At 68.9% G+C, this 18,015-nt stretch overlaps 1 protein-coding gene and 1 long non-coding RNA gene across 4 annotated transcripts in view; both read left to right on the top strand.

Annotated features, from left to right (window-relative positions):
• RXRA (retinoid X receptor alpha) overlaps positions 1 to 18,015 on the top strand; it is a 92,326-nt gene that overhangs the window by 16,522 nt on the left and 57,789 nt on the right. The window lies entirely within an intron of this gene.
• Positions 1,055 to 17,417, top strand: LOC122702667. Its single transcript, XR_006343290.1, has 3 exons — positions 1,055 to 2,654; positions 10,434 to 10,437; positions 17,407 to 17,417. It is a non-coding gene; the product is annotated as an uncharacterized LOC122702667 (long non-coding RNA).

Below are 18,015 nucleotides of genomic sequence, written 5' to 3'. Positions count from 1 at the left end.
GCTCTCCTGTGACTCCCGCCCTGGGTCGCTTGGTCCTCAGGAGCCACGCCTGCCCCGTCCTCCGGGTCCTGCATACCTTTCCGCTCAGTCAGGTGTCTGCATGTGTGCGTCCTCCTCCAGGAAGCCCCCCTGGGTTAGGTTCCCTCCCTTCACGGCCGTGGTGCCAGCGTCCCATCCCCTGGAAGAAGAGACGGGCCAGGCCTCGGAGCCCCCCTCAGCATCAGTGCTGGCCGGGCAGTCAGACGGCGACTCCAGGGGCCCTGGGCCAAGCGGAGGGCCAGGGTCTAGTGTTCACAGAGCCTGTTGGCTTCGGCTGCTTGAACGGGAGGGCCCTTTGCCTGGTGGAGTGATCAGGGGCCCCTCTGCCTGGAAAATGGGAGTGGGTGGCCCCAGCAGCCACTGTGAGCGTCCAGTCTCAGGGCCTCAGGCAGCGTCTCCTTGCCTGTCGGGGGGCACAGCCTCTCCCCCTGGGATGTCTCAGAGCTGGTGTCTGCACGACCGCAGTGTGTGCCAGGGAAGGGCCACGTCTGCAGATGGGGCTTCGTGTCTCCTGGGCCAGCAGCGGTGGGGGCACCTGCTGGGCTCGGGGCCCTTCCTGCCCAGACCTGGGGCCAGAATGGACGCGGCCCTCTGGGGGGTTGGTTCCTGAGGTTGGGCAGCCGCAGTCCTGGCCTCAGCAGCCTCCAGCAGCAGGGGCCGCAGCCACGGGCTTGGGTCTGGCAGGACCATCTCTGTTGCTCTGACATTGCGTTCTGGGCCTGGTGCTTCCTGGAGGTCTTAATCCAGAGTCTAATAACAGCCCCGGTGTCTCCCCACCCTGGTGTCCCCCACCCCGGTGACCCCCACTCCCGGTGACCCCCACCCCCGGTGACCCCCACCCCGGTGACCCCCACCCCCGGTGACCCCGCCCCCGGTGACCCCCATCCCCGGTGACCCCCGCCCCCGGTGACCCCCGCCCCCGGTGACCCCCGCCTCCGGTGACCCCCACTCCCGGTGACCCCCACTCCTGGTGACCCCCACCCTGGTGACCCCCCACTGCTGTCCCCCACCCCAGTGTCCCCCACCCTGACGGTGCCACCAGCAGCTGCCTGCTTGGCCCCTTGAGGTGTTTGAGAAGCATCAGCTGGGAGGGGCTCTGCCCCAGGGAGGGCGGTGGGCGGGAACAGCTGAGGAGTGCCGGCCGGGAAGTGGAGAGGCATTGGAGGCCCGTTCCCAGCCTGTTCATTCGTGACTAAATCTGGGTCACCTCCCGGCGCAGAGGCAAGCCGGCGGCGCCCGGACGCCCCTTCCTACGGGAAGCCCTCCTAGATGCCCCCCCTGGGAGGGCCCCCTCCACACCCACGGCGCTTGTCTTGTGCATCTGGGGTGTCTTCCCCCCGCCTGCCGCGTAGGGACCCTGTGGGGAGCAGGGGGCGGCGGGTGGGTGTGGGTCGTGGGGCTGATGCGTGCTTGCAGCGCTAGCTCACCCATCCCGGAATGCCGGACTGGGTCGTGCCGTCGTCCTGCGGTCCCGCCTCCGCCACGCCGTGGTCCTCGGGGCAAAGCCGCAGCCCTGGACCGGGCACGCATCTGTGCTCCCGTGGGACCAGCCTTCCTGCTCTGCTTCCTGTTTGCTAGAACCTTCGAGCACGTGCTGTGTCTGCCCTGAAACCTCCCTCCCGACGGCCCTGCAGCCGCTCTGCGGCCCCTCCCCACCCCGCGTGGGGGTCGCCATCGCCCTCGCCCCCACTCACCCCCTGAGTCTGCCCTTCCTTCTGAGGCTCTACGTCCACGGGTGGTTCGCTGGTGGGGCCCCTGTCCCAACCCCCGACCGGGGCCCGACTCTGCGTCCGCGGGGGTCCCAGGGGCTGTGGCCACCGCACCGCAGGTCTTCACACACGGAGGATCGTGGCTGAGGGCGGGGGTGGGGGCTTCTGGGGGCTGCCACGTCCCGCCGCGTCCTCCCTGGGTGACCTCTGGGGGTCTCCTGCGTGGGCACGGGGCGGGGGGTGACAGCTGGGCCCGGCCACAGGGTGGGAGGACCGGGCCTGGGGAGGTGCTCTGCCCGACTTGGTGCGGGGGCGGGGGAGACGCTGCCCCTTGGCTGCACTGGCCGGAACTGCGGCCCTGCGAGAGGACCTAGGCCGTGGGGGAGGCCTTGTGCTTGGGGGTACCCCCGCAGGCTGGGGGGGAGGCCGGGGCCAGCACTGGGAGGCGACGGGCAGGTGGAGCTGGGGTGGGGGCCGGGGTGTCTCCCCGGACAGACTGTGCTGCCGCAGGGGCGGATAAAGAGTTAAGGGCCGAGGGAAGTAATAATGTTTCTAATTTTCCCCTGTGATTTAATAAAAATGTAGATCACTGGGCGGAGGACGCCCTGGCTGGCCGTGGTGTTGACCGAGGTGAACTGTGGGCTTGGGGTGGCCGGCCTGCCTTTGTCTGCCCCCCACGCAGAGCGGGGTGCCGCCATCCCGGGAGGCCGGGCGGTGAGGGGCGACACCGCGCCCTCCGCCCCGATGGACGGGTGCTGGGGGGCGGGGGACGGCCCTCACGGTGTCTGGGTGTCTGCTGAACGCGGGGCCCCCGGGGGAACTGCTCGGAGCTGGGCTCCCCTCTGACTGCCCCACCCCCACGTCCAGAGGAGAGCGGGGCCTGCGGTGACGATGGCCGCATCCTGGGTACGTGGGATGATGCTGGAGGTGCACGGTCGGACGAGACGGGTGGCCAGGCGGTGCTGGGGGGGCTCGGGGCAGCCCATCCAGGGGCCCCGGGGTGGGGGTGAGGCCGGCCCAGCGGGGTCAGCGCAGGGGCCCGGGTTGACCGCAGTGCAGTGGGTGGGGGGCAGAGCCGGGGGCTGCCATGGGAAGCCCTGCTGCTGCAGAGACGGGGCCCCGGGTCAGGGTGGGGTCCCGAGTCCCCGAGGGCTGGTGGCCTTGGGGGTGGAGGCATGGTGGGACTGGGCTGCGGTTAGAGCCATATCCCACAGGCCAGGACTGGAGGCCCTGGGAATTGGGTGTCCGCTGGGAATTGGAGTTCTCTGGGTGTCGGGTTTCTCTGGGAATCGGGGTGCACTCTGGGAATTGGGGTTCTCTGGGAGTTGAGGTTCTCTGGGAATTGGGGTGCCTGTGAGGTTTGGGCCTGACGGGGTCCTGTTTGTGGGGTGTGGTGGGAAGGGTGGAGTCCCAGGCGGTCGGTTGGGCTGCATGGGGTCGCGTGGAGGTGGGAGGACCTGGGACACCGACCCGGGCTGGGGCCGGAACCTGCGGTCAGAGCGTGGGGTGTCCTCGGTGCGGCATTTGGTCAGCACGACCCCGGAGCTCGAGCGTGGGGGCAGGCGGCGGGTTGTCGGCGTGGCCTTGGCTGGTGTGGGGGGGCGCGGCCTTGGCCGGGGGGTGGGGGCTGGCAGCGTGCTCCCGGGGGGGCAGGGGTGCTCGCTGAGGGCGGGGGGCTCGAGGGGGCCCTGCCTCAGGTCATTGGGTCAGGGCTGGGGGAGCCCCGCACTGCTGGCTGAGCCCCGGGGGCCGCTGACCCCGTCTTGGCTATGGGCCTGCCTTCCTGGGGTGGGGGGCACTCCTGCACGGCTTTTGCACCCCCTCCCTGTCCCGAGGTCCATCCCTGGGGGGCGTCCCGCTGGGCCTGGGCGCTTGACGACTGGGGTGGGGGGGCAACTGGGACCTGGGTGGGGAGAGCAGAATCCCGAGAGTGGCCCCGAAACGCCGGCCGACCCCCGACCTCGGGGAAGTCAGCCCGGCTTCACCCCGGACTCCGGCTCCGCAGCGTCCCTGGGAGGCGCCGCGTTGCGCCAGCGGGCAGAGCGGCTCCGGGCAGGGGCTGGCGTGTCGGCTGAGACCCAGTTCTGTCACTAGCGGTGCAGGCAGGGCCCGCGCTGAGGGAGGGGGTGACGAGTGGGTTCACGTCGGCCCTGCGCTCACGGCGGAGTGGGGGTCCCGTGAGTCCTGCCCTGGCCCCGGAGAGCCCGCGTGGAGGCTCTCCTAGGAGAAGGGCCTGGCTGGGCCTGGGGCTGTCCCCCCGCCGATGATGCTGTGCCTGGACATCTGGGCAGGGCGGCTCTGGGCAGGGAGCGACCCCGCCTCGGGGAGGGCTCGGTGGGCTTAGGGTGGGGGTGCCCTCCTGGTGGAGGAGGAGCCAGCGGACAGGGGCTTGCGGCCTTCTGGGGGCGCTGGGGAGGGGGCCGTGCCTCTCGGAGGAGGGCGCGGAGGCTGGCTCGGGGGCTCGGGCGGGGACTCAAGCCAGCATCCTGCCAGGAACGCTGCCCCCTCCTGCCCCGCGGGACCCCCGCCACCCTCCCCGGGCACACGCCTCTGTCCAGGGTATGCGCAGGCCCGGGGTCCGGAGGGGTGGGTGTCCAGATGGCCGGGCGGCGCGCCTGCCCAGTGATACCAGGAGATGCCGTGCTGATCGCGGCTGTGATTAAATGACCTGTCCAGGCTGGCTGGGCAGCTGGTCAGCGTCAGCTCGCACGGCAGGATGTGTGGATGCTGCCCGCTGCGGCGGAGGTGGGCTGGTGGAGAGCACGGGCCCCCGGGAGCCTCGGGGGCGGGCAGTGCAGGGTGCAGGAGTTAGAGACGCCCGGCCTGCCCCATCTGCCTGCCCTGGGGTGCAGGGTCAGACGCACTGCTGCGGTTAGAGACCCCGGCCTGCCCCACCTGCCTGCCCTGGTCCCTCCGAGCCTCAGGCCCCTCGTTCGTGGAGGCGACTGCCCATCTTGCTTTTGCAGCTGGGCGGAGCAGAGGCCCCTGGCAGCTGGTAGGTGGCCGGGGCCCCCCGGGGGCCGCCTGCCGCGGGCTCCTGCTCCTTGGAGTCTGGCAGTTTCCATGCAGAGTCTTCCTCCTTGGAGGCCCAGCGGGCATGTGGCCGGCGGACGTTCCCAGACCTGCAGCCGGGGTCGCCATGTGGGCGCCTGGCCGGCTGCGTGGTGATCTTGTTCACTGTCTCTCCCACCCTGGGCGGTAGCTCATCCCGGATGTTTTCCTCCTGGGTCGGGAGGCAGGCGGGAGGGAGGTGGGCCCGGCTCCTCGCCCGCCCCACGGCACCCGGGGCCATGTTGCAGGGGGGCTCGGGTCCCGGGTCCCCCTGTCCTCATCTGTGTTCTCAGCTGGCCGTTCCCTGCTCCCAGGTGAGGTGGGCAGACGCCCCGCGAGGGCCACCAGGGCCTCCTGCCTCAGCATCCCCGCCTGTAAAACGGCAGCCGACGCAGCCGTCGGGAGGAGCGTTCACACCGTGAGGTCTGCCTGCCCGCTTGGGAGCAGATGCTGGCAGCAGAGGCCACCCTCTGGTCCCCTTAGGAAGTGATGGCTCTGGGCAGGTGCTGACTCTCCTGCGGGCGGGCTGGCCCTGGAGGTCCAGACAAGGCAGGACCGGAAACAGGAGGTCGGGGTCACTGCTGGTGGCCTTGGGTCCCTTGCTCCCCTCCGGGGACTCGCCCCCTCTCGGGGTCTGTGGGCCCGGGGCAGGACGCCGGGCAGGGAGGCGCGCGTGGCCCAAGCGATGGGACTGTGCTGGCGGGGGGCGGGCAGGTGTCCAGGCCCGTCCTGACCGCGTCACCCCAACCTCGGTGCCCTCCCAGCTCAGAAGCCCCTATAGTGGCAGGGATCCGACGCCCTGGGAAATGTGATCCCCTCTCGGGCCTGTGAATATTTCATCAGTGGATTAAAAATTGAAGCCGAACCATCGTCCCCCACCCGGGTGGAGGAGGGGCGCTGGCTCCATTTCAGCCCCGTTTGAGTCTTTTTCTCGTTAATGGAGCCTTGTCAATTAGAAAGTGACATTGCTGTTTAAAATGCCGCTGTGCGGCCTCTTTAATTACGGCCGAGATGTAATAACGAATCTGCTGCGTGAATGAATTTTTAACCATCCGAACGAGGGGTGACCGGTGCCCAGCGGGATTTGTCAGGGTGGGTGTGCTGGGGGGCCTCGGAGATTCGTGGGGGCTGCGGCACTGGCCAGGCGGGGGGCGTTTGGCGTGTGTTGGTGAGGGGTGTGTGTGTCAGGCGTGTGTTGTTGGGGTGTGTGTGTCAGGCGTGTGTTGGCGGGGAGTGTGTGTGTCAGGCGTGTGTTGGTGAGGGGTGCGTGTGTCAGGCGTGTGTTGGTGAGGGGAGCGTGTGTCTGGTGTGTTGGTGAGGGGTGCGTGTGTCAGGCGTGTGTTGGTGAGGGGTGCGTGTGTCAGGCGTGTGTTGGTGAGGGGTGCGTGTGTCAGGCGTGTGTTGGTGAGGGGAGTGTATGTCTGGTGTGTTGGTGAGGGGTGCGTGTGTCAGGCGGGTGTTGGTGAGGGGTGCGTGTGTCAGGCGTGTGTTGGTGAGGGGAGCATGTGTCTGGTGTGTTGGTGAGGGGTGCGTGTGTCAGGCGTGTGTTGGTGAGGGGTGCGTGTGTCTGGCGTGTGTTGGTGAGGGGAGTGTGTGTCAGGCGTGTGTTGGTGGGGCTGTGTCTGGTGTGAGCTGGTGGGGTTGTCCTGGCCTAAGTGTGGGGCTGGGGGTGCAGACTCTGCCCTGAGTGTGGGGCTGGGGGTGCAGACTCTGGCTCCGTGTGTTCATGGGTCAGGATGGGTGCGCCTGGGGCTGAGGTCAGGAGGCCTGGCGTGGGAGCGGGGGGAGCTCCGGTGGTCCCGAGGGCCCCCTGAGTGAGACGAGGGGCTTGGGTGCAGTGGGGACAGCTCTGGGCTCCAGGGCTGCCTGGCTTGGGCCTGTCCAGGCATGTGCTGGGTGCTTGGCAAGCTGGGGTCGGGGAGCCCCCAGGCCTCCCTGGCTGTTGGGGAGCCTGGACGTGGGGGACGTTGCCACTCCAGGTGGGCAGGGGCTGGGCTGGGGTGTCCAACCAGGCCCGGTGGTTGCTCGCTGGGACCCTGGGGTCTGCAGGGCTGTGTCGGGGCCCGCGGGTGTGTCTTGGGCCCCGGGGTGGCAGCTGGGGTCCCCTCCAGGCCCACGGACGATGGCCCGGCACTGGGCAGAGCTGCCCGGCTCCTCCCCACTGTGCCCCTGCCCAGCGGCGGGCAGAGGTGGCCGCCCGCCAGGAGTAGGCTGTGTGCGGCGGCGCGTCTGGACCACCCAGCCTCCAGCCTCCCTCCGCCGGGCCTCGTGTTTTCCTTTGGCGGGGCCGGCACTGATCCCCGGCTGCCAGCGGGCGCTGGGCGCCGCATGCCCTGGCTGCGTCCGGCGGCTCCCGCCCGGCTCTGCGGCGGTTTCCCCAGCGAGGCAGAGTTGGGGTGCGGGTGTCATGGGGTTGTCTGAGGGGCTGAGGGCAGGGCTGGCTCGGGGCAGCTTCCCGTGGGTCCTCAGCCTCCCCTGAACGCCGTGGGGGGTGGACAGGGCCCTCGCATCGGGCACGGTCCTCCTGGAGAGCAGGGTGCCCGCCACCTTGGGGGAGGTCTCTTGGGGGATGTCCCTGGGGACACTGCATGGGCTGTGAGGGGCGGGCTGCACCTGGAGTTTTGGGGCCTCAGGAAGCGAGCTCAGCTGGGGAGGAGCCGTGTTTATTTTCTTAGATGATTTAAAGGGCGCTGGAATGGTGCTCGTGAATGTCCCCACAAGGTGGAGTTTCTGATGGCCCTGGGTGTGGGAGGCCCTGGGCCAGGCAGACGGAGCCGGAGGGGGCCCTGGCGGCCTGGGCTGCGTGCGTGCGTGTGTGGTGCGTGTGTGTGCGTGTGTGTGTGTGTGTGGTGTGTGTGTGCCTCTGAGCACGCATGGGGGCGTCAGGCTGGCGTCCGCTCACGTGGCTGCCCGGGGCACTGCCCGCCCTCAGCACACCTTCCCCTGCGTGCGGAAGGGCCCTGACGGCCGGGGGGCTCCATCTGCTTCTTGGGGACTCTGTGCCCCGGTGCATCAATTTGCCAGTCCTCCCGAAGGCGTGGCCTGGACACAGCCTGCCTCTTCCAGGTCAGAGGGTCGTCTGCCCTGTCCCCCCGCCATCCCTCCCCAGGGCGGGAGGGCTGAGGTGCCTTCCGTCCGGCAGTGATGCCTGGCCTCGGGCAGGGAAGGGCCTTTTCTCCTGGAAGCCTCCTGGGGCCTTCGGAGGGCAATTGATGTCCAGGGCTGGGTGAGCCGAGCTGTCTGTGACCTGGGCTTCCTGACCTCTCCCTGACGGCGCTGGCAGGACTCGGGGGCGTTGCCAGACACCGCTCCAAGCCTCACCGGGGGCGCCCTGAGGAAACTGCACCTGCAGCGGGGGACGGTCCCTAAGGGGCTGCAGGGGGGCGGGCTGGGGCCTGCCGTTCTGGGGAGCAGAGGTCTCGAGGCCCCCGAGCAGGGACTCAGGCTGGCCCTGCCCGCAGGCCTCCCTGGTCGGCCAGCCGTGGCCGCCTGGGGCCTCGGGAAGGTGCGGCCGTCGGGGGGGAGGGCATGGGTCGTTCTGACCCGGGCTCTGCCGTTGTCTGCAACTAGTGGAACTGAGCTTTCTCCGCAGAAGCTGAGGGACCAGGCCGGGTCCCTTGTCACTGTAACTTCTGCAGAATTTGCAGCCAGATGCCGCTGTGGGTTACTCTGTGTCTGCCCTCCTGAGCGGTCGGCCTGGCGTGAGAAGGCCTGTGGGCTCAGTGAAGTGTGAGGCTGAGTTAGCTGTAGCTCTGACCCAGTTAGGGCGTCCCCCACCGGGCTGCCCGCCTTTGAAAGAGGGGAGCTTTCAGAACTGCGGTGTCTGGACCACGGCCTAGCCCAAGGAGGGCAGCAGCCTTGGAGCCGGGCTCCCCAGCGGCCCTGGGTGACGCTGACGTGCAGCTGGGCCAGCAGCTCCCGGTGCCCTTCCTGTAGCTGTGTGCGTGCGTGTGTGCGCGTGTGTGCGTGCGTGTGCGGTCGTGTGCGTGTGTTTGCGTGAGTGGCGTGTGCGTGCATGTGCGTGCGTGCGTTTGCGTGAGTGCTGTGTGCGTGCATGTGTGTGCACGTGTGTGCATGTGCATGCATGTGCGTGTGCGCGCGCGTGCGTGTGGCGGGGGCGGGCATGTGTGGTTCCCAGGAGATCTGCATCTTCGGGAGCTCTGCTGTTGCTGAAAGTCTCAGATCTGGGTCAGGCCGCGCCCCGCGCCCCGGGCCCTCCTCGCTCCTCAGGCGATGCTTATCTGAGTCCCTGATCTTGGCTCCCGTCCCATCCCCCAGGCCTGTGCACTCCGACTCCCCTGCCAGCGCCCGTGGGCCTTCCAGGTGATGAGCGTGGGCCTGCAGGGCCTGGGGCCACCAGGACGTGTCCGCTGGGAGTCGGGGGGCCTGCCCCAGCGCTGCGGGGTGTCTGGACCAGGGGGACTCCCGGGGCTGGCTCCTCTGCCCTCAGGGAGCTCAAGAGCTGGGTCTGTTCCAGAAGCGCCGGGACCTGTGATTGAAGGAGGGGTGTGTGTCCTCTCTTGGCCTCCGGGGTTCAGGGTGGCTGGGGCCACGCTTCCTGCAGTCAGGACCCCCGCACACCGTGCCTGGCTCCCCCTGCCTGTCTCTGCCCCGGGGCTCTTTCTTCCTCACCTGGGGAACTGCAGGCCCAGGTCCCTGGGGGGCTGTGGGTCCCCAGGGTCAGTGGGAGCAGTGGCCGGGGGGCTGGGCCAGGCGGGGGCTGGGAACCCTGTCAACCAGAGGACAGACGATGAAGGCAAGTGGGACCCTCACTGCTGGTCAGGGAGACGTCGGGCGCCCCCCACCCGTTTCCGGATCTGGCCGTGGGAGGCGGGGAGGTGAGGGGCTCTCGGTCAGCCAGCGCGGGCCCTGCTGCTTGTCCGCTCAGGTTCTGATCTCCGCTTGTTTGGGCTTCACTGTCCGGTGGGGTGGGGAGGGGAGGCCCAGAGTTCGGGGGTCAGCAGAGCCCGGGAGAGAAGGGATGGGGTGGCGGCTGCCCGGGGCGGTTTGCACAGGATCCTCTGTGGCCGGGGCGAGTGCCCGAGGCCGGGGAGGCCTGGACCCCTGCCCGCTGCCCCCTGGGGGGGGGGGGCGGTACCGCCTCCGCCCTCACCCTGTTCCCCAGCCTGAAGGGCGGCGGGTCCTTGCAACACGGCGGAGGCAGGTAGGGGCCTGGCCCGTTGTGCAACCTGCAGCTGTGTGTGGAGTCCCTCCCAGGCCCTGCCTCTGCTCTGCCCTGGAGTCTGCATTTTTTGGAAAGCTTTGCAGCGATCTAGTCCCAGGGGGGGCAGAGTCTGGGAGCGGCTGGGCTGCTCCCAGGTGTCCCATAAGCCCTTGGTGGTGGCGGGGGCGGGAAGCGGCGGAGTTGACCACAGTTAGGTTGGGGACGGGGGTGAGGTCTGGGATGGCTGCTGGGCTTTGATGTCCCTGAAGAGGGGCAGGGTCATGTGTCCAAGGGGAGCCAGAGAGGGGTCCCCCAGAGCTCTCACTGGCTCAGACCAAGTCTCCTTTCCCCGCTGACCGGAAGCATGGACCCTGCTGGCTTTTGCACCTTCCCTTGCCTCCCCTGGAGGGCTGGGGGCCTTCTTAGGAGGTGGCCTGTCTTCACCCAGCTTCTCCACCCCAGCTGGCTAGACTTGTCCCGAGTTGGGGTGGTGTCAGGCTTCTGTGGGTCACCCACTCGGGAGCAGGGGGCCTGTGGGCAAGCTCCTTAACCCACCCTGCCACACTCAGCTTCCTGGTTGCCGACGTGGGCCGCATACGCTGCTGCTGCCTTGCTGGTTCTCTGGGCGGTGGTGGGATCGGCCTGGTTCACGTGGCCGCGGGGCCTGGGGTCCCTGGACCGGGTCTTGGGCTGGATTCGCCGTGCTGGGTATAAGACTCCCTGGAGGTCAGTCCAAGGGGAGGTGGGGGTGCCAGGAACGCAGCCCTGCGAGGAGGGCGGCCCCTGTGCAGAGTGGGGGCCTGTGGGGCGGGGTTGGGGCCTCCCTGCCCCCAGCTGAAGGCCCTGAGTGCCCGGCCCGGGGGCACACGCTCCTGTTCACTGGTTCTTGGCCAGACACTGCAGGGCTTCAGGCGGGAAGGGTGGAGTCTATCAGGGTCCTGCTGGGGCGTGGTCGCAGCTTGGGCGGCCGCACCTGTGCCCACGCGGCTGGGAAAGGCCTCCTCTTGCCGGGCCCCCCTCGGCCCCCATCCTGCTGGAGGGCGTCTCCTGGGGCCCCTCACCTGCCTCCCTCCCCGCCCTGCAGGCGGCCCCAGCCCCCAGCCCGCACCCCACGCCTCCTTATCGGCCCCGGCCTGCCTGTCGTAATCGTGTGCTCGCTCGGGGCTGGGTTGAGAAATGTGATCGAGAGATAGTCGTCCGGGGCGGTCGGACGGGTTTGGATCCTGCTCCCGGTGGAGGGCCTGCTCCCCACACCGCCCCCCCCCCCGCCCCCCGAGGAGAAACTGGCCTGCACCCTCCCGCCTGCGCCCGGCCCTGTTCTGGGGAGAGGGGGTCTGGGGGCCAGGAGGGGAGCCTGCACTGGGAGGACCTTCCCCCCGCCCTCGTCCCACAGCTGTGTGACGTCAGGACCCCCCCTTCGCAGCCTCAGTTTCCTCCTAGGCCCCTGGGGTGGGGTTGGAAGCGGGGGGGGGGGTCCTGTGTGCAGGGGTCGTGCAGGCCCAGGGTGGTGCCAGCCAGGCCCCGCGAGCCTGGGGTGCTGCGGGGGACGCAGCCCTGAGCAGGGTGGAGGGAAGGAGTGCTGGGACCTTCCGGGAGGCAGACATGTGCCGGAAATAAGCACTGAGGGCCACGCTCGGGGCGGAGCACGCATTCCTAGAAAATGCAGCGAAAACGGCGTTTTGTCCGGACGATGATCAGTTTTGCCCCCGCAGCCTGTGACTTGTGTTATCAGAGGACGAGAATGTGGGGCAGCTTGGGGCAGGGAGTGGTCAGTGCTGGCCGAGGAGGAGCCCAGGGTGGCCAGGCGTCCATGATGCTGGGGAACATGGGGAGGCGGGCTGGGGTGGGCGGGCTGGAGCGTGGGGGGCGTGGGATCCTTTGGGTGCGTGACCCCCCACGCGTGTTCCTGTGGACAGACCTTGGTCGCTTGCCCTTCAGAGGGGTCCCCGTGGGAGGCCGTGTGTCACTTACAAGAGTGGCCCTGGCCGAGGAAGGAGCCAGCTGTAACCCCATCCTCGGGTCAGAGCCCAGGCTGCCGCGTTCTGTCCGGCCCAGCCTGTGTGTCCTCGCCTGTGAGTGTCCTGGCCTGCTGGGCTCTGGGCTGGACAGGGGGCTCGCCAGGCCGTCAGTGGCCACTTTCAGGCAGGAGGTCAGTGAGGGCTCAGAGTTGAGTTGGGGCGACAGGCGGGACGTGGGCAGCTGCTGTCCAGCATGAAAGGGCCTCCATCAGCCTGGGCTGGGGTGGAGCTTGAGGGGAGCCTTCCTGGAGGAGGCAGCAACCTGTAGGTCTAGATGGGGGAGTGGGTGGGGGCCGGGGGACAGCAAGCGCAAGAGGCCGAGAGACGAAAAAGGAATTCTGGGTTCTTGCGGGGAGGCCAGACCTGAGGGCAGGGGGGGTCCCGGCCCCAGAGGGCTTTGTGGGGTCTGACTCGAGGTCCTGGGCGCCCTGGCTGTGTCACATGCAGGAGTCGGCGAGGTCCAGTGGCAGAGGATTCTGCAGGACCCGGCCTTGCGGGCACTGTTTGCTGCTGTTGCCCTGAGTCTCCCTGCCCTGCCCTGCTGTCTGCAGGATGGGGCCGGGGGGCCGGGGCTGGGGTGTCCGCGAGGCCGCGGGCTGGCCTTGGGTGTGTCGGCAGTTCTGAGCTTGGTCTTCGTGTGAGTGTGCTGGGCACGTGGGCAGAGGACCAGGAGCCCTGCCGCTCACCGTTCACCGCGTGGGCTCAGGAGGTGGCCCCAGGATCCCTCGGCGCCCAGGAAGCCACAAGGAAATAAGGGGTGCGGGAGAGCCCCGGGGGCCACGGCGGGATGGCCAGGCGGCTTACGCTTCAGCGGGTGCAGGCTTGGGTGCAGAGGGCGTGTGAACACCCCCTGGTAAAGGAGAGGCTCCAGGTGAGGCCAGGAGGACGCAGGGTCAACAGCGGAGACCAGGGGGCTGGCGGGGGTGCCCCTGTCCATCACTGGGACAGGAACGGAGGCCGCGGCGCTGCTGTTGGGGCCGGGCTGGGTGTCCCCGGCCCTCCCGAGCGAGGGCGTCTTGGAACCGGACTTGGAAGCTGCCTTTCCCCTTGGCCCCTGCGGAAACTGAAGCCCGGCGGTGGGTGCCTGAGGCCGTTCAGAGCCTGGGAGGCTGCAGGGCCGGCGGCTTCGGTGGTCTCCCGTGGCGGGGTGCCCGTGGGCTTCGTGTTGGGAGGGCGCCTTGTGGTCAGAGTTCAACAGCAACCAGCTGGCTGGCCGTGCGGGGCGGCCCGCCCTCCCCAGGCGCCTTTCTCCTCGGGCTTCGCTCCCCTTCCCCCTCATCCCTCTTGGCTCCCTGGTGCTCCTGCCGCCGGGGAGGGTGGTCCCTTCCCCGGCCCTCCCAGCCCCATCAGTGGGCCTGGGTTTGAGTCTTCCTGAGGACTGGTTGAGACAGACCCCTCGCCTTCTCTGCTATAAACAAATAATAATAATAAACACAGTCAGCATTTGTGGCCGGATCCCTTCCGGGGGGCAGGTACACGTGGCCGGGGACGGGACCGGCCTTGGTGAGCCCTCCTGGGGGCGGGAAGCAGGCGGCCCCTCCTCCGTGTCCACCGTCCAAACACAGGCCGAGGCTCTGGAGGTCCTACGCCTGCCCTGGGGACCCCAGCCCACGTCCTGTCCGTTTCCCTCGCGGGCTGCCTCTGGCTGGCTGTCTGGGGGCAGCCTGGGGGCTCTGGTGGGCCTGGCCTGCGAAGGGAAGGGGCTCACACTCCGAGACGCCTTGTTGCCCCCACCAGGGGTCAGGGTGGAGGGTCTGGGGACCCCGGGATCCCGGGTTGGAAAGGGGTGAGGAGCCAGACCCGGCGGTGGGGCTGGGGGGGCCAGGCGCCTGGTGGGGCGGCTTGCTGTGGCCTTCAGCCCCGCTGTCTGGGCTGGTGTTCCCACAGCCGCTTCAAGCCCCCGGCTCTGACCCAAAGCCCCTTTGCTTTCGTTGTCCTGCCTGGGGGGCCCGGGGCTCCTGGGCCGGGCTGAGAGCCACTCGGTGGCCTGCCCAGGCCCTGGGGCGCGGGGTCGGCATCCGGCCGCTGCCCGAGCCGGTGACAGGCTGCAGACTCCCTGTCGTCGGGCCGGGGCGGAGTTGGCAGGAAGCAGCTGTTCCTTCCCCTCCCTGCCCGCTGGTCACGGGACCGTGCTGTGGCCGTGAGCCCGGCTCTGCCCTGTGGCCTTGCAGAAGTCCCAAGTTCAAGTCTGCATCCTTGTGTCTGCTTCCTTCCCCAGAGGCCTGGCGGTGAGGACCGCATGTGTGCAGCACCCGCCCCAGGCCCCCGGTCTGAGCCACTCTCAAGCCCACCGAGTGGTTTCTCTCGGTCCTGCAGATGAGAGGCGTTTCAGTCACAGGGCTGCCTTGTCTGGGGGGCAGCCTGGGATCTGGGACCACCCAGGGCGGGGGAGTTCTGGTCAGCACCTCCTGGAAGCAATAGCCCCGTCCAAGGTCTGGGGATCCTGGGTGTGGGGGGCTGCCCCCTGGCCTGGCCAAGACCTGGGACCTTGGCCTGGGGGGACGGTGGTCACATGGCACTGAGGTGGGTTCTGAGCTGCACTGTTGGGCGTCTGGGGGACGGGGTCCCAGGCTGGGAGTCCGGCCCATCTCCAGGGGCTGTCAGAGCCCCAGGCGAGCCCCACGCTGGCTGTGGTCTGGGGTCGGGGAGACACCTCGGTGGGGTCTTGGAAGGCCTGACTCCCTTCGAACCTGCTGTGGCTAGTGCCTCGTCTGGGCTCTGCTGGGGTTTTATCTGATGGGAGCCAGTGGCCTTGCGGTGTTGGACTTGACTTTCCCACATGCCTTGGCATCTGACTCATCAGGGTAACGTAGTGACCGTGTTGCTAATTCATTCGACTAATTACTTCTGGAGCTTTCTCTGGGCCTGGCACCTGGTCTTGGAGCCAGGAGGAAACTTGGAGAGCTCAGTGACATGGTTCGGAAAGTGCAGGCCTCCCTAGAGGCGGGGCGGCTGCCCCCAGGCCGGCCCCGACACTGCCCGGCCCGTGACCCGCTGGGCTGCAGGCCCCTGAGTGCCGAGGCGCGTTTCAGGGCCTGGCCCGCGGCGTCTGGCCCTGGGGTCCCTCCCTGCATGGCCACCCACCGCCCCTCACTCTCCCCAGCCCGAGTCCGCCCTGGCGGGGGTGGGACAGCTGTGGCCAGGAGGCCACGGGGATGAGATGCACTCGATTCACCGGGAGCTGGGGCGCCCGCCGCATCAGGCCTCCATCTGTCGGTGACGAGCTTTCAGTGCTGTAACCTGTGTCCCGCCCGGCGTGCTGCGGTCCTTGGGGTCGCAAAGAGCCAGACACGACTGAGTGACTAAACTGAATTGCTGAGCAAGTGCCTGATGGATCTGGTTAAAATCTGGGGCATGGCGGAGGTTCCTGGTTTGGGATCAGGCCTGTGGGCGCTCAGGGTTGATCCGCCGCCTGCCCACATGGCCAGGTGGAGGTGGAAAGTTCCAGAGCGAGCTCCCAGCCCGAGTGCCTTGGGCTTCCTCCTGGTCTGACGCGTGCAGGGGCCTCCCTGCCTCCCCGGCCCTGCCAGGCTGGGCTTGTCCCCAGGGTGCGCCCAGTGGCAGCTGGCGCTGGCCTCGGCGGGTGCGCTGAGAGCCACCTTTCATCCCTGGGGTGGCGGGTGCCGGGCTGGGCCTGGGGTCACGCGAGTTGCCCCCGAGCAGGAGAGATTGGAGGTTCCCAGGGTCAGCCGCAGGGTCTTCGTTGAGCCTTTTGTCTCTGGTGTGGCTGTGGCTGGCTCCTGGGCTCCGAGCGGGAGGTGGGGGGGTGGTCTTCTCCTCCGCCAGCAGCCCTGCCCCCCGCCGCAGCCTGGCTCCCACACCGTGTTCCGGGGGCCCGAGGTGTCCATGGCTGGGAGCTGTCCTTAGGGGAGGACGGGGCGGGGCTGCAGAGCTGCCACCCCACCCCGTCCCCCGCTGCAGGTCGGGGACGGATGGTTACCCCGGGGTGCTGGGCGCTTGTTTCCTGCAGGGCTCTGCCTGTGGGTGGGGAGCCGCCTGGGGGGAGGGATGCCCTGTGAGCGGTGGCCGCGGGCGAACGGGCAGCAGGACCTCGCTGCCCCCTGCCCCTGCACAGCCTGGGGGCGGCAGGGTGACCTCAGAGGGGCCCCTTCCCCGGGAGACAGGTGGTGGGCCTAGGAGACTCTGGCCTTGTCTGCCCACCCTCCTCCCCGCCGGAGGGGAGAGGTGGAAAGGTGTCCACTTAGGTGATCAGCCAGTGTCACAGCCCACTGGTTTCCCGTCTAAGCGCCGGCCCCAGTGGGCCTGGGGTGGGTCCCGCGGCCGCTCTGCTGGTGCTGGTCAGCGGTCGCCCTGCGGGGGTGCCTGTGTCTGCGGCTCGCTGGCCCTGCGTCCAGGAAGACGCGGACGGTGCACGTGGACGGGGGGTCCTGTGGCGAGGCTGTGGTGACCACAGCGCTGGGAGCCCGTGTGCTGGGCCACGCCAGGCACGGTTCTGCTCGGCCAGGGGCATTCACTGGGGCCTCAGCAGGAAAGAGCCCTTCTGCAGCGCTGGTTTAGGGAGATGCCCTGGAGAGTGGAATGGCAGCCCACCCCCGTGTTCCTGCCCGGGAAATCCCTTGGACAGAGGAGTCTGGCGGGCTGCAGTCCGCGGGGCTGCAGAGTTGGACACGACCGCCCGACTGAACGACGACGTCACTCAGCTGACTCGGCGGCAGCCCCGTCCGCCTCGGCCCAGCCCTCGGAGGCGTGAGGTCGCTGGGTCCTGGGGGCCCCCTGGCCACCTGGTCCAGGGCAACGCCCACTGCCAGCAGATGCGGGGGCGGGCAGGGCCCCGGCTTTCGGGCAGACGCAGGTGGTGTGAGTTTTGGGTAAACACAGTCATGCCGCCCTTAGCGGAAACCTCGGGCGGTGACGCTGTCACTTCCACTTACTTTAGCAGTTTAGGGGGAGAAGCCTTTCCTGAGAACTTGACGGTCTGAGGAGAGAACAGCACATCCCCGGAATGGGGGCAGGCGGTGAGGCGGGGGTGGTTGCCGGGCACTCCCCGGCTGTGCTGGGTCTTCTCCGCCCCTCCTCCCCCCGGCCCCCTCCCTCCCACTTTCTAGATTCTTCTACCTGGATGGCATGACGGTCTTTCCCCGTAAATCTCGACCTGAGCTGAGCTTCCGAGGCCCACGGTGTCTTGCCCACTTGTCCCAGGCCCAGGCGCGGACGCTGTGGGGCGGGAACCCATGTGTCCTGGTGGGGTGGGTCGCAGGCTCCGGACTCACCGCCCCAGCTTGTGGACGTTACAGACGAGGCTCTCCGATTCCTTCCCCCCTTCCACCCCCTCCCCTTTCACATGAGGAGGCTGAGACTGCAGAGGGCTGTTCCCATCCGCCCCTGTGGTAAAGGCTGTGACCGTTGGGTGGGCCGTGTAGCCGGAGTCGGGGTGCAGAGACGGAGGCCCCGATGACTGAGCCAGCTGCACGCAGGCCTCAGGAAAGCCCCCCACGGCGCGTGTCGTCTCCCAGGGTCCTTTCGGAGACCCCAGCTGTAAAGACGGGGCGGGGCACTCAGGGCCACACACGGGAGCCTGCTGGCGCCCGGCCGACAGCCCCCGGGGCAGGGGCACCTGGGCGGGTGACAGGCATGTGGGCCCTCTGCCCTGGCACGCTCAGGCCGTGGGCCGACCCCGTTTCCGAGGACGGGCTTTGGCGTGAGTGTTGGCCCCAGGGTGAGGCCGGGCGTCCTGGCCCCTCTGCGGGCCTCACGCTGGCCCCGTGTGGACGGTGGGCGCTGTGCTGGGGCGGGCGCAGGGTCTCCTCTGCAGGGCTGGCTGCCCCCCGGGTTCAGGGGCTTGGCCGGGGACTCTGCCGTGGGGGACACAGTGTGACGCGGGCCCTGCCGACCCTCAGAGGGCCTGGGGTGGCGCTGGTGAACCAGTTTCACACCTGCTCTTGGTTCTCCATGGGAGGGCTCCAAGGGGCTTGGGCGGGCTTGGGGAGGGCTCAGCAGGCTCTGTGGACGGAAGGGAAGGTGCTCAGGGCAGACCTCGCCGCTCCGTTCACAGGGCCCCCCACCCATCCTGCCT

Source organism: Cervus elaphus, chromosome 11, assembly GCF_910594005.1.
Source record: "Cervus elaphus chromosome 11, mCerEla1.1, whole genome shotgun sequence".
In the NCBI taxonomy this organism is placed as follows: Eukaryota; Metazoa; Chordata; class Mammalia; order Artiodactyla; family Cervidae; genus Cervus; species Cervus elaphus.
This window is presented reverse-complemented; position numbering and strand designations above follow the sequence as displayed.